The sequence below is a fragment of the Rutilus rutilus genome (genome assembly GCF_951802725.1).
Source record: "Rutilus rutilus genome assembly, chromosome: 14".
NCBI classification, from domain to species: domain Eukaryota; kingdom Metazoa; phylum Chordata; class Actinopteri; order Cypriniformes; family Leuciscidae; genus Rutilus; species Rutilus rutilus.
In genome coordinates, this window is record NC_140219.1 from 14,147,088 (window position 1) to 14,174,296 (window position 27,209).

Genomic DNA, 27,209 nt, shown 5'->3' on the forward strand with positions numbered 1-27,209 from the left:
ATTGCCTGCACTTAAACTCATTTAATTAACATTTTAGAAGTAAAAATGAAACATTTAAACATTCAGGTAGCCTAATTCAAGTGTAATCAACCAGTCTGTTCTCCAATTTCCACCGGATCAGCGCTGGTTCTCGTGCCAGAGATGGACTCGTGCTCTGCGGATGAACTTCTAACTTCAGACCGCCGTTCTGCGTTTCACTCATAGCCAAAAGATACTGCGAGCGACTGACTCCATACCCTGTCAATAAACAAACAGTGCACGGTTCTGATGACATTTTATCATCCAAATGAATTATATTCACTATCATTAGGAATAAAGTCGTGTGTTTTATGCAAGGCGTTTCAATCACGCGAAAAGACAGGCGCGACTCTCCTTTAGGTGTCACATTACGCCTCTGTATGTTGTTTTGCATTAAATAAAATGATTTAAAGCACAGTAATGATTTTATAGATAAAATAAAACATACACAAACCTGAATTTCACAGAGGAAATGCACCAATTCTGCGACGCTGAGAAGAGACAACTGTTCTGGACCGGAGAGAATTCAAACAGCCCGCACTCACTCAACAGTAGAGCTGTTGTCAGGTCAGAGGGCGGGGGAGGGGTGCATTGTTTTAATTGAGTAAACTTACTCAATTTCTTAAGAGTGTGTTAAATATACTAATAATATTAATACTAATAATAATGAAACAAGTTTCTTGAAACAGGTCAGTTTAATTCTCCATTCTCAAATATTTTGATAGAAATTTCACAAATATATTAAGTGTATTATAAATAAATAATTGGTTAGTCAAATACTAAATTCTTTTAGTGAAAAAAACTTCAATATACCTGTACATTTTAGATCAAATTAACTGTTGGATTTTTAGTCAATTATTTTGGTATGTTTAACTCAAACAATCAAGTAAATGATATTCAGAGATTTTATTAAGTTAATACAGTTAAATATTACTGTAATATTTACTAAGCCACAGAATTATTGAGTGCATCAGCGTTTTTTTTTTTGGAATTGCGTTCTCACACTAATTTGCCCTGTTTAGTAAATCTGGCCCTTAGTTTGTCACACAGGACTTCTCCATTTTGGCTTTATTTTTTGATAAATAAATAATGACATGGTGTAATATGTCATGTGTCGATGTTCATCTGAGGTTGTATTTACTAGGGGTGTGACGAGATCTCGTGTTACGAGATCTCGCGAGATTAAAACGCGACGAGATTTCTCGTCGAGGTAAAACTTTGTCTCGTGAGTGAGGGTGAAATTAGTAGCCTATTGAAGATGCCCCTGCCACTTTTAAATCATTTGTGTGCCGGGCCAATCACACACACACACTCCGCGCACACACACACACTCACTGTCCCTCGCTCACTCACTCGCGCGCGAACACACACACACACACACACACACACACGCACACTCACTGTTGCTCGCACTCTCACTCACTCACGCTCACACTCAACCCGTCGTGGAGGACCGTTAAAGTTAAACATGCTAGTCTTTCTGTCATGATGTCCTGGAGCATCGCAGACGCGTAGGTTGTCGCCCACTATGACACACTATTCGAAATGAAACGATCGAATCTTGCGTCCCGACGCCCGTTGTCCTTTACGAATCTCCACGAAACGGATCGTGCCAAAATCGCGCTAAAATAGTGTAATCTGAACCAGGCAGGTAATAAACATTTGACCTATCACGCAAAGAACCTATTAAAGCACTAAGACATGGGAACAGTATAGCTAACATTCACATATCACAAGTCATATCGACATCGCAATATTAAACAATGTTATCGCACATCGCAGCTTTTCCTCATATCGTGCAGCCCTAGTTAGCTACTGCCCAAAGGTCTCAAATGCTGCCAGAAATCGTCCACATGCTTATATTCTTGAAAAAGAACATGACCAAAATCTTAGTCTGTTCTGTGTAGTTAATTTTATCTCTTTTTCATGCTTGAAAAAAAAAATTGTTTCTGTTTGAACTTGTAGTTTTGAGAGAGCAGTAGGCCTACTTTGATTATGGATACACACTTACTGTTTGCATTTAAAGTGTTATATCAGTTATTTATATTTATTTTATTTATACTGTTTTATTTTTCTTTATGTTCGATTTGTGGAAAGGAGTTAGATTTCTCATGTGAAATCGTACAGGGGAGAAGCCAGACAGAGTTTATAGCAAAACATTTTGCAGTGTTTGCATGTCCTTTACTGCATAGAATTCATTAAAATAGAAGTAAAATAACATTCATTACAAGTTGATTTCAAAATGAACCTAAATTGTTTTGCATTTTGTGATTTTCAGTTGAATAAAAGACTATTTTCCATTCATATATTTCATCATTGAGGATTTCTTAAAAATTGTGTAAAAAATCTCGTCTTGTCTCGTTCTCGTGAACCCAATCTCGTGTCTCGTCTCGTCTCGTGGAGTAAGCTTCTCGTCACACCCCTAGTATTTACCTATTTTAAGACCTGCTAAAGACCAGATGTTTTTTTAGTTTTTATTATTATATCCTGATATGTAAAATTATAGAATTCAAAAGGTTGTACTTTCTTTTTCACATGATTTTTCACACACACACACACACACACACACACACACACACACACACACACACACACACACACACACACACACACACACACACACACGTTAGGTTTCCCTATCTTTGTTGGGGCTCTCCATAGACGTAATGGTTTTTATACTGTACAATTCAGTATCTTCTATCCCCCTACCCTACCCCTAAACCTACCCATCACACAAAACTTTCTGCATTTTTACATTTTAGAATCTATCAACAGTCTATCAATCTATCAACATGCCATCCCTCCACTGCCCCTCAATACACATAAAGAAAACTGATAGCAGCATGGACCACACACAGAACTCCACCATACTGGCCTGAGTTTGGCAGCTGTATGCACAGGAGAACACAGTGTGTTATCTGTCCAAAAAGAGGCCTTTCAACATGTATTCATAAAGGTTCTGTAATGGCATCCTCTGGGAGAACTATTCTTTCCATAGAGTCAGAGAATGAAAAGAGAGGAAAGAAGAGAGAGAAGAGGGAGCAATGACTTCATCATGAGCAGAATAGAAATGATGCCCCATTGGGGTCTATTAGGGAGTCTTTACATACAATAGAGGACAGTGGGACTGTGAGGTAGGAGATGCAGTAAAGCCCAGACTTAGTGTTACTAGGGGATCAGTAATGAGAAGCATCCCACATGCAAGTCTGATATCTGGATCTATCTATTGTTAAAGCAGTAATCACCTAAAACAAAAACAGTAAACATTTGGTTTTCCCTAATTTGACTTTAAAAAGACTCCTAGCACAATGAATGCAAGGAAAATATTAAAATGATGCAAAACATCCCAAAGTGATGCAATGTAAACTAAGTGTAACTCAACTGTGCGTGTTTAAGGAGGAGGTTCTGAACTATTAAAAAACTACTAAAAACTATTAACAAGTAAGCTTGAAAGAGAAGAAAGTCCATTGCAGTGATCAGGGGTGTTTTCTATGAAGAGGTAAGAGAGGCAAAAAAAATGTATTAGTAAGGTATAATATAAATCATATATTTTCATGCTCACCGGCCATTTTATTAGCTACACATTGCTAGTACAGAGTTAGACCACCTTTTGCCATCAGACCTGCCTTAATTCTCCATGGCATAGATTCAACAAGGTGCTGGAAACATTCCTCAGAGATTTTGGTTCATATTGACATGAAAACATCACGCAGTTGCTGCAAATTTGTTGGCTGCACATCCATGATGTGAATCTCTTGTTCCCCCACATCCAAAAGGTGCTCTATTGGATTGTGATCTGGTGACTTTGGAGGCCATTTGGGTATAGTGAACTCATTGGTCATGTTCAAGAAACCAGTTTGAGATGATTTGAGCTTTGTGACATGGTGTGTTATCCTGCTGAAAGCCGCCATCAGAAGATGGGTAAATTGTGATCATAAAGGGATGGACAGGGTCAGCAAAAAAAAAAAAAAAAAAAAATCAGCTGTGATGTTTAAACGATGCTCAATTGGTACAAAGGGGCCCAAAGTGTGCTAAGAAAATATCCCCACACCATTGAACTGGAGCCTGAACTGTTGATACAAGGCAGCAGAATTTGAGACTCATCAGACCAGGCACCGTTTTTCCAATCCAATTTTAGAAAGCCAGTGTTAATTGTAGCCTCAGTTGTTCTGTTCTTAGCTGAGGAGAAGAGACTCCACCAAACACCACTGATGGCATGGCATTTAACACACTCACAATCTTCATTAAACATTCACACCTTACACTTGCTCCAGATTCAGTCATCATCATCTTTGAGGTGAAGGAGATCTGTTATCTCCATGCTGCTCATTAAAACTAGATTGAAATGGTGCCAATTTCACTTATTGGCTTAATTGTCTGCTTATGTAGCTGGGCCAGATGACAGCGAGGGTGTCAGAGCCAAAGGACATATTCTGTCCATTCAGACAATTGCCAGATCTCATCACTTATTCTACGTGATTCATATACAGCATGCTGAGCTGGCCTACAGACAGCTTCAATGAGCTTTCTCATCAGTTATGAGGAGTGAGGTCATAAATCAGTGCCACATTAATCATCAATCAGTGCCTGCACCCTGAACGGAACTTGAGGAACACTGGTCTGTCTTTTATGTTTAGTCATGTGCTCAACCACGCTCATTCGTGTCTCACGAGAGAGACGAGGACAAGATAACTCCAGATACCTGCCTCTGGGCCCTCAAAGAGATCAAACAGCTTCAGATCATCTGGCGTGCCGTCAAGGGCATCATGCACCCCCTGCTTTGAGTGGCGGTCCTGACTCGCTTGGTGTCCTAGTGGAGATAAAACAATTTTTAGTGACTTTGTCCATCTTTATATAGGTGTAAAAAAGGACAGTCAAGTGGTACATTTCTTATTTAGCCTGAAAGGAGATAATAATATCTACTACAATAATACCGAAAACTGTACCTGCAGTATCTGTGAGACTTAATTTTCATAGATACAAAATGATCTGTTCTGGAAATTGCATTTAAATTCTACTTGACTCACACCATACAGTTTGAATAGTCATGATGCTTCTGATTACCATGTGTGAGTACATTCACTCCCTTGTGGTAAATGTTTGCGTATGTGTTGCTGTTTGTGTACATGTTTGTCGGCGAGAGATAGACTGCCTGGGTGTCAGTGCCTTCGCGAGTAGGTGTTTTGGTTGTCCCTGGTCCAACTCACTGCACGGTGTTTATATTTGCCTGTGTGGTCGGCATCTGTGTGTTCCATTTTGTATGTGTTACTAAAAGATACATACCAGAGCATGTGTCCTTTTCTGTAGATCACGGTCTTCTTCATCTCAAGGTCTTTTTGATTCGAGCACTACGTATAGGAGTGAAATTAAACTAACTTTAAATGAAATTAAATATATAAACTACATAGACATGTTAAAAACTATCTAAACTGACAAAAACACACAACAAAATGACTAAATATTATTACATTTTACAGTACCTAATGATCATAAAATAACACTTATGAACCACAGACCTACAGTGAGAACATTCCCAATGATTGTGTCTTTGAATGTTTTTATAAATGTTTTATTCCCTAAAAATGCAAACAAATATACATATATATATATAAAAGGGTATAACATTCGTTCAAAACAAAAAAATGAAACTTTCACGCAATCACTGGACATTATTCTCACTGTGGGTCTGTGGTTTATGAATAGAAAATCATATACTTCTATAGAAAGCAAATACTCATCAATGTAATAATTTATTCAAATAGTCACCTGCCCACAACTTTCCACCATGTACCTTCAGACCAGCACTGTAGGAATAAAACAGCTAGCTGGGCATCCCTTGTCGGGATCAGTTGAACAGCTGGACTGTGGAGTGTTTGGCTGGCAGAGAGAAGGGCACAGCTGGCTTTTAAGAGGAAGAGCTCCTCTTGAGCCTGTGGGAGGTCACAGCCTGCTAGGCCGCAAAGCGCTGCGGTGCAGGAGACGTGTGTTAATGCAGAAGGCCTGCACACTGTGTGCAGATGTTGTTCTTCCTCAGTGGCTGCCTCCTTGCACCTCTCTCTCTCTCCCCTCATTTTTGTCCTGTATAGAGTTCTACTAAAGATGTACCACTAGCCCGCATCCTCATGGCAACAGCAATCGTATAATACCGGCTTCACGGTTTGGCTTAAATAGGGATAGACCACTGAAAACTCTACAAGGTCACAGCGTCCTTAGTAATGCTTGTTTGCTACCTTTTTGAATGTGCCGAACAGAGCCTTTTCAAAACCATCAATTAAACGGCGCTCTAATGACAAATAGCTTTTGACCTTTACTGCTAAGCAAATTATGTGCAGTCACTCAATCTATTTCATTTCACAGAATTTAAAACAAACTTTGATTCAAATGGCACAAAAAACGTCCTTGAGGTCACCCTTACATCCACTCATTTATCGACCATGGCATGCCACACGAGTATGGCACTGGCGGGTCTCCATTGTGGTGATGAGTCTCTGGAGTAATGAGAATAATGAGACCGTATACAGACCCTTGTGCTTGTGACGTGACACCTGAGGAGCCAACAGAAGTCATCAAACAGCGTTGTCAGCAGTGACCTGACAGAGATGAATTGCATGAGTGAGAGTTGAGTGACAGGCCACGCAGTGGGGAAGAGGAGATAGTTCTGAAATCTAACACTGTTGGGTGCCAGCGAGTGTGCCACACAACAACCTCCACAGCTCTGCTTGATGTGCCACAGCTGCCAGAGGAGAAGACACCGTTCATTGACAGATTAACAAAGTAGGTTAGATATGAGAAACATTACTAAAGCAAGTCGAACAGGTAACTGAACTGTTTTAGCATCTCTTCTTAAAGGGATAGATCACCCAAAAAATGAAATGATGTCATAATTTGCCCTTCTAAACCTGTAGAACCTACTTTCTGCTGTGGAACACAAAAGCTGTTTTGAAGAATGCACTATTTTGTTCCCCATTTAACCCATTGAGGTTCATTATATTAAAATGTATTCATTAATTAAAGCACAAAGAAGGCAGCTAAGTCATGTCAACATGGTTGGGAGCATCAGACCGACAGCAAAATTGAGCAATTAAAGACATAATAAGGTAATTTTAGGCAAAAAGACTGAAAAATCATAAAAACAGTCATTTGCAAAGTTTGGTGTCAATATGCCAAAGCATTGCAGAGATACAGCCTCAGAGTCATTTTGGCATCATGCAATCAAATTTGTTGATGCGGTACACGGATATGGTTTTATCTATCGAGACGAAATCTATAACATTTTGCCAGCATGGTCTAAAGATGTTCTGACTCGAATTTGGTGAAAATCGGTCTAGGAAGAGTTTGAAAAAGTAGGTTCTTAAAGAAAATCAAAATGGCGGACAGGAAGTTTGGCAAAATTGGTATATATGTTCTCGGCATGACCCAAGGAATCCGTTAAGACCATTACAATAGGTTAATTTAATCAAACCAAATTAACCAAATTTTTTGGGAGATTTCATTATAACTTTAGACCACAAGATGGTGCTGCCCCGAAACTATTTGAGCTCTATAATAACATGGTGCTGAAGACACATACCGAGTTTCATAATGATACGCCAATGCATTCATAAAATTTGACAAAATTCAAAATGTCTGATGCCCAAAATGGCCGACATGGGAAAATTTGGTATCGTTCGACTCTACACTGTAAAAACTAAAGGAGCCTCAAATATCCTGTCGGATACTCAAGGAACTTAAAAATGTAATTTAAGTGCCTCAAAGCTCTTTCTCCTATAGTAGGGTTACTGGAGGAGCATTGACAATATTTGAGGTTCTTGCTGGAACTTATGGGATCCTTTAAGCACTTTGTATTTAGTTCAGAGGTTCTGGAGTCACCTTTTCATCACCATGAGACCTCGAAGTGCTTTGGGGGATAATAGAGGAACTTGAATGCGATAGAAGGGTTATTGGAAGATCTTTTAACATTTAAGTGGTTCCTGGAGGATCTCTTATGTTAAAGCCAGCATCTGGAGGAACCCAATGGTTCAGTGAGGCCAGAATGATATTATTATTATCCTATTATTACTTAAGTTTGATTCAGTAGGCTATATATACCCAGGTGAAAAATACGTATAGGCTACTATTAAAAATGTACTTGAGTGTGTTTTTAGTAGGTCTTCAATACAAATATAACCTACTTTAATGCATTTTAATACATTTAACAGTAGCCTACGTCTTTTTCACCTGGGTAGCTTACATTTATTTAGTATAGGCCTATTTTATTGATTAATTTAAACCTTAAACAACAACACTAAATAATAATATTAATAAAAAATTAATTAATTATTATTGAATAAATAATAGTAATAAAATAATATTTTTTACTTCTTCACAAATTATTATTTGAAGAAGAAGAACCAGGAGGATAAAGGTTTTATTCAGTCACGAAACTGCTGCTATTCTTCTGCTGTCGTCGCTTCAGTGATGCTCGTGCTGCTCGCGCGAGCGCAACAAAGCTCAGCTGATCGTCATCAAGAGTTTGAAAGTAACGGCTCTCCTCATCAAAGCCTGCCGGATCTTCCGCCGTTTGTTCGGCTCTCCGTTACAAGGTTTGTAAACTCGCCAAAGAAATATAAATACTCACTATATATTCAAACACACACATATATAAACTAAATTTATTATACATTACTACGTTTTTACAGTGTTTACCACTCGTTTATTGCTATGGTTTATTGTACAGTATCTGGTATGAAGGTTTTAGCCGCGATACTAACTATGTTGATCTAATGAACAAATAGAAATGATTGACTTATTGTCTTAGATTGATTTAAAGTTAGTCATTCAATTCAACATATTCTGTACAACTGTGTCTTGAAATTGCTGATAAAACTAATTTAGCTGATTCCTGCTGTCGTCATTGGCGTTTGTTATGAATAACAAAAGCAGGTTAATATAGTTTGGTCTGTTTTTGTTTAGCCTAACTTTACTTACTACAGGTGCCCTCATTCTCTCAAATATCATTTTGAATCCATTTAGTGGTCAATAAATACTATGTTGTGAATAATCAGCTTTGTTATTTTGTTTCCCCAGAACAACCAGTACAATGTTTCAGTGGCAACATTGAATTACAGTAAGTAACGTTACCGGCACCACATGCAAGTACTTTATTACTATGAACTTTCTCTGTGTGCAATTGTATTGTTTGACTGTGTACTTGTGTTTTTTAATCAGTTATTCTCTGAAAATCTTCTTCCCTCATGCTCTCAAATCTCATTCATGTTACATTCATGTAATATCACAGGTTTGGAGCCAATAATGCTATGCATTTTTTATAGGCTATACCTTAATCATATTCATTTGAATATAAGACATTTGAACCCTGAATTATAACTTCAAGTTTGGTCTTTTTCGACAAAAAAAGGAAAAAGCTATTAAATGGCTTCATAAGACTTACAACACAACCCATAACACATGAGTTGTGAATTAATTGATTATTTTTAGGATCTTTTCTGGGACATTTTTGGAGCTTAACCATTTTTATATAAATTGTTGCATTGAATTGAACTAAACAAGTGTGCATAAGAATGGTTTCATGAATGATTTACAATTTTTTTTTTCTGCCTGTGTTTCATGCAGTGAAACTGAATGGTGACTGGGGTTGCATTATGCCTGAGATCTGCTTTTGGGGTCCACAGACAGAAAGTCAAACAGGTTTGGAACGTCACAAGGCTGAGGAAATTATTTAAATTTCACAACTATCACTTTAATAACCTTACTAACAGTAAATTTTGTTCTTTGCAGGGACTTCTGTATGCTGAAATACAAGTTTGAACAAGAATAAAAATCCTCCTGTAGACCTGAAAATCACTGAAGAGCCTGGACCATCCACCAAAAAAGAGGAAAAACAAACGGAAAATGAAGCTGATGCACCTTTTCACTTTTCTAACTCGTTAAGTACCTCACATGTCCCTTGTGAAGATTTTATAATTGATTGCATTTTATGTTGCAGCGAGTAAAGGTGCGTCACATTTGTGAATTTCGTGAAATTACACAGGCAAAAAGGTCCATTGACCATTGTCAGCAGTGTAGCAATGTAATGTATGAAGCGCCACACAAAATTGCTGATCGTGTGGATTCTTACTGAAATGACTTGAATTCACCAGTGAACATTCACAAAACAACAGATAATTTTACTGCACCTTAACTCTGTTCAAATGGAAAATGTTTTCTGCTTGTTGTAACATAAGGAATACTGTTTCCGGGTCGAAGCCTCTACTTCTACTTCCTTTATCTTGTTTCTAGATATTGAGAATACTCAACAATCATTTATGGGAACTGTTGATTCAAGTCACATTTAAGCTTTTCAAAAGCCATAGTGTACATTACAGTCTCCAGTCTCTCAGCATCCTAGACTTCAACATTTTATGATTCAAAATAGCTGAATAACTAAACCATCTGAGAATTCGCAATAGAGACAAAGGTTAGGATCATAATTTTCAGGAATATTACTGAACAATGAGTGCATATTAGCACTGTTTGTTTTTAGGCACCCTTTTTAAAGGGTGCCTAGAGCTTTTGGACTTGGAAACAGTTGCGTCAGACTTAAGCGAACTGAAACACGGTTTAAAATTAAGTGAAGATGAACAATTTTAATTAGTCAATTTTAATTTTTTACATTGATTTATTACATGGAACGTGTTTTCTATGCATTTTGTTGAGATGTCTTTTCTTGTGTAGCCTATTGTATACACATGGTTGATTATTCATGTTACTTATGTATTATACAATTTTTTTTTGTGTGTATTCATTGATATTAATCTATTACTAGCTTTTTTCCCCAAGTGCATTGAAGTGTATGTATTAAAATGGATCTAAAATATGTAATAAACAATTCTTATTTTGTATTTGGTTCAGTTTGTTTATTATAATAGAAGTTTATGGTAACCATAGTAACAACATGAAATTAATTTAATACAAATAATAATAAAAAATAATAATAATAGAAATTTGGTTCCTGGAGGCACCCACAGTGGTTCCACACAGTGCTTCATATAAGAGTTCCTCAGGAAACCTGTGTGGTTCCTCAGAGAACCGCCCCTTTTTAAAGGGTGCCTAGAGGATCTACAGACGGTTCCGCCGGTGTGGCAAAGTGAAGAACCCCAAAAGGTTCCTCCAGGCACCTTTAATTTTTACAGTGTAGAGACTAAAGAGACCAGTTTTCAGATTTTTGGCTCAAATCGTTAAAACTGTGCAGGTAGCCTCAGGTCATGGTTGTCATCATACACACCAAGTTCGGTCAGAATATGCTAAAGCATTGTGGAGATATAGCCTCACGTACATTTTGGTGTGCTCTTCGTCAAATTCATTTGCACATTATTCGAGAACGGCTTGTCGAATCAACTTAGATTCCATAACTTTTTTTCTTGCCATGCCCTGAAGATGATCTAGTTTGATTTTCGTGAAAATCGGAGCAATGGCCTAGGAGTTTGAAAAAGTAGGTTTTTCGGAAAATTCAAAATGGTAATCTAATCGTCTTGAGACAAGAAATCAAAGGACAAAAATCATTTTGTGTCTAGCCCTTACAGCTCAAAAGTTATAAACATGAGTGCAAATTTGGACAGTTGGTGGCGCTAAAGGGATTGAGTTAGAGACTCCAAAATTGCTGTGGTTAAAGTTCTCTATCTATGTGCCAAATTACATAACTTTCCAGCAAGCGGTTCTAAGGGCTGCCATAGACTTCCAGAGCGGAATAATAATAAGAATAATAAGAAGAACACCAAAGATTACAATAGGTGTCTACGCACCTTCGGTGCTTGGCCCCTAATTATGCTGTATGCAGCAAAATCCTCAGAGATCACAACATTCACATGATTCGCTGAGCAGAACAGAGGTCCACGCATGCTTTTCTGATTAAGACGAGGTTGTGTTCCATATAGCTGGACTTTATTCACTGCGTGAAGTGATTTATAAAGCAAACTGCTCATTATTTTTGACACTCATTGAGCCAAACAATTCCCGGATATTGCAAACAATCAAAATCGACCTGAGAGGTAGGCTATGCTTTCCTTGTAAGCTTCTCTTTCTATTTGTCAGTCACAAATATGTTTTGTTTGCAAAACAATTTTTGCTTAAATAATTAATCAAAAGCAAGAAATATTATCATTCAGGATCTACAACACTTTTTGACACTTTGAGGCAGGGATCAGGTCCTCATTCTGACAATACATGCAGACCTCTGGCCTTTCAGATGCATTATTTAAACATATTCTATTGAGTTTCCTTAACATGGACACAGGAACTAATACACAACACTGATGGCACTGACCCCAGACACTCTGGCACTGAGAATAAACAGAAGCAGATGACTTTGAGTGATGGTCATCCTCAGACGTGAGTAAGCACACATTCAGCTCAGTCCTCTTTTAACCTTCAAAGTCGCAGACTAAGAACGTGAAAACAATAAAACAGCAAGGCTGACGATAAATCACCTCAGCGTTTCGTTACACAGGTTCATTGAGCATCTTACGAGATATCATCTATAATTCAGAGTAAAAAGGTTTCAATTGTGTTTGGTGATGAAGTTAGAGTTACATGTGAAAACAGAATAAAACTGAACGACAGATCTGACATAGAAACAAAGAGAGGTGCTAAACAAATGAAAGCCTGGAAGTGTCTGAAGTTCACGTAGCGCAGCACAGAGTCTACAAAAGCTCCCTTTTATCTGTGTGATTTTCAACAATTCTTAAATCCCCAGGAGGCTTTGACAACTAGGGGATCACTTGTCCCAAAGCCTGCTACTGTTAAATGGCATTAGAGGAGGTGCGTCAAACACATGGCCAGAGGACGAGGAACTGAGGTTCCAGGATGATTTGAAGGAGAAAAAAAAAAAAAAAATCTAAAAACATTTATTCTGTCTATCCATCCATCCATCCCTCCATCCATTCTCTAAACCGCTCATTATCTGTGAGGAAGCTTGGATGCTGGAGTCTATTATGATATAGCCTATTCATAATATTTTATTTTTAGCTACAACACAACAGATAAACATTATAATATAATATAATATATCTGAAGGCCTCTAAATTCAAACTATTAAAATGAATCTATTCTTCTACCCCAATACTGGTTATTAAAGCTTTATTAATTCTAGAAGAGTATGAAATATGCAGGTGCTTATAGCCAATATTTGAAAAAGCTGTGTTTCCACAAACACATAATAATAATCTGTCTATAATCAGATTTATGGCTTAATCGGACTGAAAAACCTTCATGTAAACTCCTCAATCGATCCAAGTAAGCTTGATTTCAATTTCAATTTCAATTTCTATCAGAATGAAAGGGGTGTTTTAGACCTGGAATAACAGGGAAAAAATAAGCATGTAAGCGATTTAAACTATTTTCTAAATCGGATTCAAAGATACTTTGCGAACATGTGCAGTGCCATAATGTGCGTATTTACATACTTTTTACGTCTCTCGTCTTCCAAACTGATCAGCGGAGGAGCATGTATATATATTTTTTTTTATAAATAATAATACTAATTCTCTTGACATAAACTCAGAAAACTGTGCCTTTTTCAGGATACTGTAATTAAATATAATGTTGTAAAATGAAAATCCAAATTAATTTAACAGATATTTATTGGAAAGGGTTTAAACAATGTATACATGCTTGTTCGATTAATCATAAACAATCTGAAATCATCTGCTGTGAGACTCATTGAAGTCTCTGCTGTGAAACTTCAATGTAAATGCCCACTGCTATGATTGGATAACATTTTTGCAAATGAAATAAACATGTGAAACTCTCTTAAAATATTTTACTACCTTTTTACTATTACAGCTGTCGAGATTAACCTTCAAACACATACCTTGGGTCTAGTATGGACGTCATTCACTACCCTTCTCCTCATTCATTTTTTAAAGTTAGACATATCAGACCATCTTACTATTCCTGCATTAGACAATTAAGGTCATAGTTTTTTGTTCAAACAAATGTTCATTATTTGCAACAAAAAAAAAATGTTGCTATTTTTTTTTTTTTCACGTTCACGCCATGTCATAATTACCGCAATTAAGTGATTTCAACTTGTAAAAAGCATTCATGTCCTCGTAGAGCTAGTAATACAGCTTGTATGATGGGAATTGTCTGAGAGCTCCTACTTGTACCACGTGACTGCTGTACCACCTGACCACTGCAGATTAATTTAGGCATTCATAGTGATGCCATAGAAATGCATAATTCCTCAGAATACAGCTCAGAATACAGCATCAAGTGTTGTCATCTCGAGACTACGGTAATTACACCATGGCATGAATTCAGCATTACTTTCAGCTTTCTCCAAAACTCTCCAGTTTTGAACGCGGTTACTGGGCACTGCGCATGCCCATCATTTTGTAAGAAATACATGCAGATGGAAATACCTCATGTCTAATAGCAAATAGTGGTCCTTGCCAGTGTTGTGACTTTATAATTCAACCCGTCTCCAACCCAGAAAAGCTAAATTATTCCATGTTTGTTGTTAGAAGCAACAAGGGCACAGACAGGGTGGCCGCGACCTCAACCAGACGGAACATCCCAGCCTTATTGACTACTCTGTCACCCGTTCAGCCCGCTTCTGATTTGACATTCCATTAACGGCTCCCGTTGGCTGCAGGTTGACGGCAGAGGAGAAAGCTGGGGGCGGCGGGACAGGATTTACGAAGCTGCCGAGATCACCTCGCCGCTGACCGCACAAACGCACAGGTCATATCCGCATACTGATGTGCGACGTGCCCTGGTGACTACGGTGGAGGCTGAGTGAGGGTCATATTTCATTCTATACAAATACCCATAAACAGAGAACTGAAAGGATTTGAAGAGTGAAAACAATAGGCTAAATTTTGTGATATGTACAGTCAGCTGGTCAAGACCACAAGATATAGGCTACCAGTACACGTAGCTGACTTAAGTTAAAACTTATATTAAAAGAAAACTTCTGGGGAATTAACCAAAGGAGAGTCTGCTGGCAGAAAAAGAGACCTCAACAAAGCAAACATAATAAAACGAGAATCAACACTGGCTTGGCTTTTCGGAAATGGAGAGAACTGGGGGGGTTGAAATGTTGTAAAAGACACTTAGATGGCGTTTTTGTAAAGCATTATCTATTGTGAAGTGTCAGGTCATTATGGGCTGTTGTAGAGCTGTGCTGGTATTTTTTAACTACAGTAGCATCTTCAGCTAGTCAGCATGATATCCTTTCTAAACTGGTTATATTTGTGAAGCTGTGTAGTAGTGAATGTTTTATGAGCAGTAGAATTATCGCTCTCTCTTTTTAGATATGAGAAAGAGCTTTTCGGTCATGCAGAGCCGAAACACAACCAAAACAATATTGTTTTTTAATGTTGTTTGGAAGTGGCAGTTTTTTCTTCATTATTACAGTCAAATCTGGACACAGAGAAAGCATTTTGTTACTCACACTAGCTACATATAATAGCTTACACAAAAGTAATCATTAACTCAGTGCCATATTTCAGAATATATAATTGAGTGTTAACCGACATGTGGCTCAATCTCGACTGTGGTCGAGTCGTGTCTGTCCTGTTTGAAAAACTGAGATTTAAGTATAGATTTATGTAATAATATTTCAGGGTATGGGGTTCCCCTAACATTTATTAATACAACAACTAACATTAACAATGAACAATGCATTTTATACATTTTTTATCAAAGTTAGTAGAATACAACTTGTAATTGATTGTTGATGTTAGCAGGTTTATTGAATAATATTAACATATTTTGATTTTAATAATGTATGAGTATGATGCATGTTATTATTTTAGTATTATTTTATTTAGTACGTTAGTATTTTTCAAGTAATACGTATTTTTCATTTAGAAGTTCTTGTTGACTAATGAAGTTAAATAATTTAGTTAACTAATGTTAACAAATGGTACATTATTATTAAGCGTTACAGACGTTTTTACTACAGTCGCCCATGTCAACTATTCTAACTTGTGTTGATTCAAGTGACATGAAAGTAGCACAGTTGCCACGGAGAAATATAATATAAAAATCAAGTATAAATATACAAAAATAAATTAAAATAACGTTTTATGTATAATAATAATAATAATAATAAAATATAAAAAAGTAAAATCAAATATCAATGTCAAAACTGACCAATTAGGATAAAGTATTCAGGAAAGCAACACAATAATAATAATTGACAATGCTGCTGCTGCTGCTGCTAATAATAGTACTAACGGGAGTAAGAAGAACCTTCATCCTCTTTTCTATTAGAAATAGATGCTTTTTCAACAAAACGGTGAATTAGGGTTTGACAGACTGTAGAGCCAGCAGGCATTAGCTTATCCTGCCCAGTGTACCATACTGCCACATGAATAGAGCATTCTGGAAACACACTACAGGGATGGTGCAGCCATCATGATATAAATGTGTTTTATTACAACACAGCTGGTGGGAAAGCTGGAGAGACTTTTTTTTACATTTCTTTGGCCAGAGTATCTTGGCCATCTGGCCTTTGCGAACACGCGGTGGCTTGTTTCTTTACACGCCTGCTTTCATACTGTTAAGGCTAGCGTTTGCATAGGAAGCCCTCAGACACACACACACACACATAACATCTTCTCACATTGCTCTCTGAGGAGATCCATCTACCTCAAACAGATCTCTGGTTTGTGTGGTGACAAAGCAGTGGGAAGCTAAGCTGCCTGGTTTACGTAGCCACTGACGGCTCTCCCTCCATCTCGCTGCCTTTCCCCCTCACTTCCTCCCATAATGGGCCTGTGTCATCCCTTGACATCTTTGTTTGCCTAAGCTCCAGGATGCCGGTCGTTTACCACACTTACACACATACCACCAGCTGTGTTCTAACAGTCATGCCACATCACCTGTCCAGATTGGCTGAGGCTGCCATGCATGTAAAAACGTACGAGTGGATGTGGAGCAGCGTGTCCCCAGACATTCCTGCTTCTGATCGATAGAAGTGTGTAACAGTGTGTTTTAGCAGCATGGATGGTGTTTATGGGGAGGGAGTTTAGCTCTGTTTGACTCTCCACTGGAAACAACAAGGCACAATCACATCGGGCGGCTGAATAATAAGCGGGTTTATGGAACGTGGCAAAAACAGTCTACAGCTCTACATGAAACAGCCATCAGGGCGCCGGCCTGCAGTCACCTTGTGATGCTTGAAACTAGAGAAGGGCAGAGAAAGAGTGAAAGTCAGATACAGTGGCCCAAAAAGTATCTACATTTTGGTCATATTTAATGCATGAATGTCATTGCATTTGATCAAAACATTTCAAAATCAATGAAGTCAGGGTATGTCCAAATCACCCAACAGTGCTGCACATAGTGGACTTCAGAGGAAATTCAAGAATGTTAAGCATACACTCATATATATCATACAGAGTTCATATAGCAGTTGTGATTAACTGGATAAGGAAATACTTGAATTTTTTGTTGTATTAGCTTATTTTTTCATCTTTATTTGAAATGAATTTTAAGGAACACGCCGACTTTTTGGGACTTTAGCTTATTCACCTTATCCCCCAGAGTTAGATAAGTCCATACATACCTTTTTCATCTCTGTGCGTGCCGTAACTCTGTCTGACGCACCCACCGCTAGCCTAGCTTAGCACAAAGACTGGAGGTAAATGGCTCCAGCTAGCATACTGCTCCCAATAAGTGACAAAATAATGCCAACATTTTCCTATTTACATGTTGTGATTTGTATAGTCACAGCATGTACAAATAACAAGTTCACATGAGACACAGCCATCTTCTAACCGTATACATACTGAGAACTATATTCTCAGAAGGCGAAACACTGCTATTTGGGCGGAGTGATCGGTCACAAAATTTAAGACACATACATGCTATAAAGTAGCCAAATCACAATTATTTCATATTAAATATCACAACTTTTTTTCATATTATAGGTTTAATTGTAACATTTAGACACACAAATATATTACTTCACCATACCTGATACTGCTAATATGAATCTGTAGAATCAACCGGTGTGCAGCTTCTGTTCCACTCATGTTCACGGAGGCGTATAGCAGAGTAACCACAGATGTAGTTCACCGCAATAACAATGAACATTAGTATTTTTTTTTTTTTTATTTAATAATTTAGCATCTTCTTTTAAATACCTTTTATTTTTATTCCTGAAAACTATATAATTCGATTTTTCTATATTTAGTGAAAGTTTGTTCATCTGAAACCACTTTGCGATATACAATAGAACATCATTAGCTTCATTCATCAAGGAATCAAAGTTTGCATGTGATATGACAACAGTAGTATCATCTGCAAATAGAATGGGCAATGCAGATTCACACATCCAAGCTAGGTCATTTATATAAATGAGAAACAGGAGTGGCCCAAGAATAGATCCCTGAGGTACACCACAACATAATTTAATTCTCTTGGAGGTACTGCCATTTATAAATACATATTGCTCTCTATTAATCAAATAATCCTTAAGCCATTTGAGTACAACATCCTGAAACCCATAACGGTAAAGTTTGGAAATCAGAATTTCATAATCAACTGTATCGAAAGCCTTTGACAAGTCTAAAAATATACCAACTGCAAACATGTTGTTATCCAGTGCTACAGAAATGTTGTCTATGAGTTGTAACAGAGCCATATATGTTGAGTGTTGCTGTCGAAATCCATATTGATGTTTATATAGGATCTCATTGTTATTCAGATGTTTTAGCATTCTTACATATACAAGCTTTTCGAAAACTTTAGAGAAACAAGGTAAAATGGAGATCGGCCTATAGTTATTGAAAAGGCTAGGATCCCCTGCCTTAAATAAAGGTATAACCTTTCCAATCTTCAAATCTTTTGGGACTACCCCACTTTTTAGAGAAAGCATAAGTACATGAGTTAATGGTTCACTAATTATTAATGCCACTTTTTAAAAAAAGTTTTGCTTTAATTTCATCATGACCTGCTGCAGTGTCATTCAGGTTTTTTATAATATCAAACACTTCTCTAGATGTCGGAGGATCAAAATCACCTATTGCAGGAAAGCAACCTATAATTGGATCGGTTGGACAACCATCTGTATAAACGATTTTTTCAGCAAGATGCCTACCAACATTAGCAAAGAAATCATTAAATCCATTTGCTATATCAAAAGGGTTGACAAAAGAAATACCATCTTTAGTCAAATTTGTTGGAATTTTAACAGAGCCTTTTTTTTTGTTAAGTAATTCATTAATGATATTCCATGTAGATTTTATATTACTAGCAGACTCTTTAAGTTGATATGAATAATATTTTTTCTTAGCTATACGAAGTAGGTGAGTAAATTGATTTTTATATTGTTTGTATGTATCACAATTAGTTGGATTTTTAAGAAATTTTCTATATAACTTGTTTTTCTTTATTGAGGACTTCAATAATCCTGAAGAGAACCATGGCTTAGTTTTGTTTAACTTGCCTTTATACTTAACTAGCGGAAAACACTCATGAAATCTAGAATTAAATGTTTGAAAAAATAACTGGTAAGCCAATTCAGCATCATGTTGAATATAAATATCATCCCATGTTGTGTGCTCAATCATGGATTTAAAACGATCTATATTCATTTCACTAAATTTGCGATAGCTTGGTTTATCTGCACACATTCTTGAGCTACCACTAATTCCTAAATTCAAATTAAATATGGGGAAGTGGTCTGAAATGTCCGTACACAATATTCCAGAATTAGATTCATAATCAAAAGAGTTTGTAAAAATATTATCAATCAGGGTGGCAGTTTTGTTTGTCACCCTGGTTGGTTTTACATATAAGAGGATGAAAATAGGATGAAAACAATACATTTAAAAAATCAGCTGTTGAAGCATGGCTTTCACTTTGAAAAAGATTGATATTAAAATCACCAAGTAGAAAACATAGTTTACCTTCATCATTAATAACATCCAAAGCAGCAGAAAGTGCAACATTGAAACAATTAACATTACTGTCAGGTGGGCGGTATATACATCCAATAATAACATTTCTTCCGCCAAACTGAGAGCAAGAGAGTATTTCCAAGAACACAGATTCGACATTACTTTCGTCAGAGTTTAGCGTAAGATCCTTCCTTAATATGAACTGAAAATCATGTGCACAAAAATAACAACTCCACCTCCCACCTTTTCCTTTCTACATGAATGAACAGAATTATATTGAGACATGTTGTAAAGATCTATTATATCATCCTTGACCCATGTTTCTGATAAAGCAATGACAGAAAATGTGTGATTTAAAACAGACAAAAAATGAATTAACTGATCATTATTTTTAGGTAAACTACGTATATTAAGGTGAAATGTAGAAAAAATTTCAGACTTACTTGTGAAATTACCAGATAAACTGCTGAACTCATTTTCACTATAATAATTACAGGGACGAGATTTATTGTGTGCATAATTTAAGTAAAAATGCGTATCTGGATCACATGAATCAATATTATCCATGTACTTAAATTCATTTAGCTGGTATGGATTGAAAACCCGATCAGAACAATTATACTCAACATCTACATTACTCCCACCTTTTATATTTTCTTCAGAATTTTTCATTATTATTGACAATGGCTACCCAAGTAGTCAACATTGAATTATTGACTCACTTCTTTAGTCTTTTCAGTCCGTCCTCTGTCTTTGGGAGGTAGGCTGAATGATAAGTTTGTCGTATCGTAAGAATGCTATCTCCCCTCGCTCTCTTGCGGCCTTCATAGCTGGGATGAGTTCTTTGCGTTTTTTCCGAACGGCATCTGAATAGTCCTCGTTAATATACACATTCGTTCCTTTTAGATCTTTTGCTTTCTCCATAACCCTAACTTTATCTTTAAATCTAAGGAACTTTGCGACAATCGGCCTGGCTCTCTCTCCCACTGATCGCCCGGTTCGATGCACCCGTTCCAGCTCAATCCCCGTGATATTGAGCTTCTCAGAGAGTAGCTTCCGTACCTTAGCTTCTGAGTCAGCCCAGCTCTCATACCCAGACTCTTGGATCCCGTCAATCACTATGTTGTTTCGTCGGGACTGACCTTCCAAGTAGTCCATCCTGGGCAAAGCTGAGTTGATATTTTCACGAGTCATTGATATATCTGAAGCAAGATTTGAGAGCTTCGTGGAGGATTGCTTATTTTTAGCACTTAGCTCATCCACCTCTTTTTGCGTGTAGTGGAGGCCCACTTATTTCCCTGGAAAGTTCATCAAGTCTTTTGTTTTGTCCCTCAATCATTATTGACAGAAAGTTCTTGTAGCTTCGCTCCTGCTGCTCCAGCAGCTCTCTATAAAATATTTTCTGCTGTTCCATCAGTTCACGCACCTGGGTTTGAGACACATAATCGTCATCTCCACTTCTCCCTTTCGGTGGCATGACAACCACAGTTGAAAATCACTCCTTTGCCGCTACCCGAATCTCGACGACTCGACTGTGGCTTGTTTAGGAGCGGCGTGCTTCACGGCGTGCTTCTACCTCCTTCACCAAAGTATATTAAAGTACTTTATTGTTTAAATAGCTTTTGTACTTATAAACTGTGTTTGTTACATCATATTTTAAATAAATACATTCAAACCAATGTATATTACAATTCTAAATGAAAATATCAAGTTAAATCAAATTAAATAAAAAAATGATTAACAAAGGCAATAACATTCGCTTGAATGTCCAAATACATTTAAAGCTCACTGCATGCCTGCCTGTTACATCATGATGTCTGTTTTCAAAGCCCCACAATGCCTCTACAGGACAGCAGCGTGTGGTCAGAGCTTGTCACCACACATTGGCTGTATGCAGGGGGATCAGGCCTGGCATTTACACCAGTAATGTTGACATGCTTGAGCGTGTGTTTGCCAAAGCACAGGCAGTCTCGTGGTGAGTCAATCAGACAGCCTGTGACTCATCTGTTCCTCACTTCCATGGCTGACTCCACAGATTTTAAGCCATTTGCAATCCTCACATTCATAACATCCTTGTAAATCCATCCATCGCTGGGTCCCATCCAAAGACATCTGTCTGTCAGGACATGCAGACATCAGTCCTTCTTTGATCTGAATTTATACCGATGTTATGGGGCTATTTTTGAGTCAATGACAGCAATATCAGCAAGTTTGTTTAAAAAAAAGGAGCCATGCAAAATAAAATGTGCTTAGACTTTTATGCATAAAAAAAAAAACTGCTTTACAGGTCAGGCTTTGCTTAAGGACTACAAGATAAAATGCTTCTTTGGCCGGGCTGTTTGTTTGCATGCTTGCACGCTCTGATCTCGTAAGAGCAAACTAAGTTTTGTTTCCTCGCAGCTGAAGCATTATTAATGACCCAGGGTTTAGGTGAAGGGTTTTAGAGTGATAGCAAGTAGGCCTGAATGGAACACCTGCGTTATTTTTTCATGAACGCAGATGTGAATGCGTATGTGTTTGTGTTTTTCGGGTGAAAAAGAGTACAGACAGAGTGTGCGTCCCCGCTTGAGTGGTCAACACTTTTATTCTAGAAGGTTAGCGCTGTGTGTGTCTGTGTTTGTGATCCATTGGGAGTACTTCAGCTGAGGGCAAGAGAAGCGAGAAACTTTGAGGAGGCTTTTATGTACTTTTGAGTGAAACGATCCACAGAAAAGCTTTTATAAAAAGTCATTTTATTCTGGTATCCACTTCCAGGGGAGCACTAACTCAATTAAGAGAGTCTTTCCTTTTTCATTTTTGCCTATATCGGTGTGGCTTAACCATGTAGCTTAAATGGAAGATGAGTTGAGTCGAGCTGAACTTTTCATACGGTTATCTGAAAGGAATGTTTCAGGTTCAAGTTTAGCTCTATCCACAGACCTTGCAGATTAATGGTGATTACCACAGAAAATAATTTGGACTAATCTCTTCTAGATTAAAATAAATAAATAAAACTTGCAGTTGCAGCAATGGAAGTTCACTGGGCAAAGCGAGTGTTAAAATACACTTTTAAAAGTAGACTTATACATTGTGGCCAGGATTCACAGACAGGGCTTAGATTAAGCCAGGATTAGGCCTTAGTTTGATTAGGACATGTTGGTAGCGTTTATTAATGTGCCTTAAAAAAATAAATAAAAAAATACTGGTGCGCATATTGAGAGAAAAAAACAATGACACTGACAATTTTTAAGATTTGTCAGTGCAAGTTGCTTTCAGTTAAAACAGCTCAAAAAGGCATTTTAGTCTGGGACTAGGCTTAAGCCTTGTCTGTGAAACCGGGGGTGAGTGTGAGCATTAGACTAGTGTGACAGAATCATTTGTCTTATAGTTATATACAATCTTTTAACTTCATTGCCATAAAAAAAAAAAAATCTGTAAAGCTAGTAACTTTTGCGTTACACATCAGGCATACCAGTGACAGATGTAAAACTCCACTAAAATGAATTACATTGCTAATGCATAACTTAGAAAAGAATTTATATCTAAAAAAGAACGGTTTAGATCACTTTAACACTGAAATAATAAACAGATTTTAACTGAAAAAATGTATTCGGTGCTTCAACAAAAAAGCAAGCTCCACATTTCGGCTTTTAAAACCACCTGAATGCTTTACTTCCATTGTAAAATTAGTTACATGAATGACATCTTTAAAATAACAAATTATTTCAATTAGCGAATTGAAATGATTTTTTAACGGTAATCAAAATTATGCAAAAAATTCTGTTGCATATACTGAACATGGAATATTTCTTCAAAAATGTATTTAAATAAGGTCTCTTTAAGCAGCACTAACTTATAAGCTCTTTATGTGAGGTTTCCTCTTGCTTTATGAGAACACACTATTATTGTATCATAATCAATGAACTAAAGCTATAGGAGATGGCTCTGTATCGTGTCTGTGACAAAGTCACTTCTGTCCGCCTCCACATGCAGGTCAGTGATGCTGTGGCCTTGCCGAGAACGATGCAGGGGGTCTAACACAGAAAACAGTGATCGCACTGACAGATAGCTCTTCTTTATAGAGACCTGTCCACACACAGGATGAGCCCTACGGCCTTGAAATGCTCTCTGGGTAACCACTTGCCTCTGGGAAAGCCTCAGAACACAGACAGGATGTCACAGAGCTCTGAATCACATTGAACGAGAATGATGGCTTCAAAAGGAAAGGAGTGACTGGATGGACAGACGACAGAGAATGGACAGGAGGCAGCAGCACTTTCAGACACATGCACGCAGGTTTCATGTTTTATGGGGACTTTCCATAGACATAATGGTTTTTATAATGTACAAACTGTATATTCAATCCCCTAACCCTAAACCTACCCATCACAGAAAACTTTTTTTTATTTTTTTATTTTTAACAATACAAGTCTGTCTGATTTATAAGCTGCTTTCCTCATTGGGACAAAAAACAATGTCCCCACATGGACATTTTGTCCCCATAACGTAGGATTTACCAGGACCACACACCCTCACACACACGTTACCATGTTCTATGGGGACTTTCCATATGACAAATTGGTTTTTATACTGTACAAACTGTATATTCTATCCCCTTACACTAACCCTACCCCTAAACCTATCACAGAAAACTTGCATTTTTACATTTTGAAAAAACATCACTTAGTATGATTTATAAGCTGCTTTCCTCATGGAGACCAAAACAGTTCCCCACAAGGACAAATATTTTAGATATTGCCATCTTTGTGGGGTTTCTAATGTAGTTTTTTTTTTTACTTTTCTCAATTCAATAAAAAATGTTTACAGTGCAGAGCACATAAATAGGCTAGGACACTCGAGTGCACTCTCACACAGATACACACAATGACAGACAGACGCTTGCACAGGGCTGGGGAGATGGATGTGTCAGCAATATGATTATGAAATGATTCAGATCTGGAACACTTGTGCTTCAAGCCAACATGGTGCACTGCAACGATTCATAAAAATGAACACACACACACACACACACCCACACAAAGTTAAGAGCAGTGGCAGACAGAATGGGCACAGACAACCAACTCTGTATTTCATCTTAGTTTCCGTACTTCAGGATGCAAAATACATCATTATTATGTTGTATTCCCGTTGAAGGCCAATCCATCAGAGTGTAAATTGGTGTGGGTGGCTGTACACACGCCCAGGGTTTACAGAGAAATGGAGCACGGCGTGAGAGCGAAAACACATGAAGTGTGTGTATGTGTGTGTGGTCTCGGTTCATCTTTCAGATCTCCGACAGGGCTACTTATGTGAGTGGGAAATAATGAGGAGGATATATTACACACAAAAAAATTACATAAACCAAAAATAATCAGCCCGTGCTCTCATTATGTTCCATGATTCCAATCTACAGCCCTCTCTTCCAACACAAAGCCTTCCATGCTTCAGGTCAGGCCTCCATCCTTCACCTCGAGGAATTAGGGAATGAGCATTTGCGCCAGAAAACGCAACAGGACAACTGATAATTTGACTTCAACAGGGCCCTGGCATCTAATGAGCTTTCAAAGCCGAGGAGACTGAGAAACGAGCCCGGCGCCTTGCAAAATTAGCCTCTCTTCAGTGACCGGCTCACTACAAATGCATCAGTGCTCAAAACAGAAAACACTACTGTGCCAGACCACTTGTCGGCCATTGCATCTGATTTTAGTTTTTTTTTTTAAGCCTCCATCTGTGTCAGTGATTTAGCGAGCAGACACTGAACAGAAGCATCCGTGATCACTTACTCTAACAGACAAAATGCGCACGGCCTGGTCTGCCAGTAAGAATGTGGCTGTGTCCTAACGTATCTCCCTGCAAACGCACAGATGTAAAGATGAACGGACAGAAACACGCATGCACGCCTGCACACGTGCCACGCACTCAGGGGGCTGCAGGGTAGAAAGGACAGCAAGAGAGAGGTAAGGACAGGAACATTTCAACCATTCCATTTCAGTGGTACCCAGTGGACGGCTCCCCAGTGGCAGACCTACACTCAGAACACGGCCAGAGACGCTCACAGTTCAGAATATGAAAAAACGAAAGTGTCTTTCTATTCTCTAAGAGACAGACTGACAGAGAGACAGTGAGGATTGGTGACAGAGAGATGGAGAAATAACAAAGGGGAATCATTGCCTTCTCCATCTCTAACCACAGTGGAACCAAATGTCAGCCGTCAAAAGAACAATAATGCAGCAGATTGTAAAGCAGTTTATATTTAGCTTTGTAAACGATCATTTTCAGCATAATCCAGTCAGATTCAAGCGGCAAAATAACATGCGTGCGCTTGCTGTGAAGAGAAGGAAAGACAGGGAACAAACAATACAATAGAGAACTTCAAACAAACGACACAGTGCTGTTATCTCCTTCTGACAGTAGTTTTACTTCACAAAACCCATCAATTCAGTAACTGAATAAATGCTATTCATATGACAAAAAGAAAATAAAACAAGTTCCCGTTTGTGTCCTGAGTGTAATTTACATCAAAGTACCACTGAATTATTACAGAATAATAGAGATAAAGCAGAGCTGGTGTTTTTTTACAGGTATTTCTAATGTTATTTGGAACCAAACCTGCTGGAGATCAGTCTAGTCTACACTAGCGAATAGCGTCAAAATAGTTAACGTTACAAAATGAATGTGCTGCCTGCGATAACACGGTGTGATCACAGTCAGCCAGAACATATTTAATGTTTAATATACATTTTGTACCAATGAGATTTCTCTGTGGGTGGATCTATCTAGCACAATGGATAAGTTCTGCACAGAATCAATTATTGATAAAATGTCAAAATCGATGTGAAGGCGGCTACAGTTTTCAGAGCCAGGCACCTGAGTTAATAGACTAAAATGTTAGTGCAGTACCTCTAATGTCATTTTAATGTATATGAATAATGTCTATTTATAGAGCATATGATTTTAATACATCTTTGAAATCATTTATTCAACGAAAAAATGGATGGAAACCGGTGTGGAAGGAATCACTGTATTACTGTATAGTTTAATATTAATCTTTATGCTAAAGCAGCTACATTTCAAATGCATGCACTTCACTGGCAACGAAGAATACCCACTACTTGCTCAAGTATTTTTTTATTCCACTATGAGAAGTGAAAATGACTGCAGTTGCCTACTCTCCTCTACAAGAGCACAGAAATCATCTGACTGACTGACTGAATGAATGTCCTGATGTTTGCCATGGTGAGTTCAGTTAGGTCAAAACCATTCAGATTTCCATGGAGGAGAAGGCATTTAGTGCTTTAGGGGCTGGTTAGGACACAGCGT

General features: G+C 37.8%; 1 long non-coding RNA gene across 1 annotated transcript; it reads left to right on the forward strand.

The window, feature by feature from the left end:
* Positions 1 to 8,528: 8,528 nt before the first annotated feature.
* Positions 8,529 to 10,172, forward strand: LOC311304176. The gene is made up of 4 exons (XR_014629892.1): positions 8,529 to 8,600; positions 9,085 to 9,124; positions 9,631 to 9,705; positions 9,796 to 10,172. It is a non-coding gene; the product is annotated as an uncharacterized lncRNA (long non-coding RNA).
* Positions 10,173 to 27,209: the final 17,037 nt, after the last annotated feature.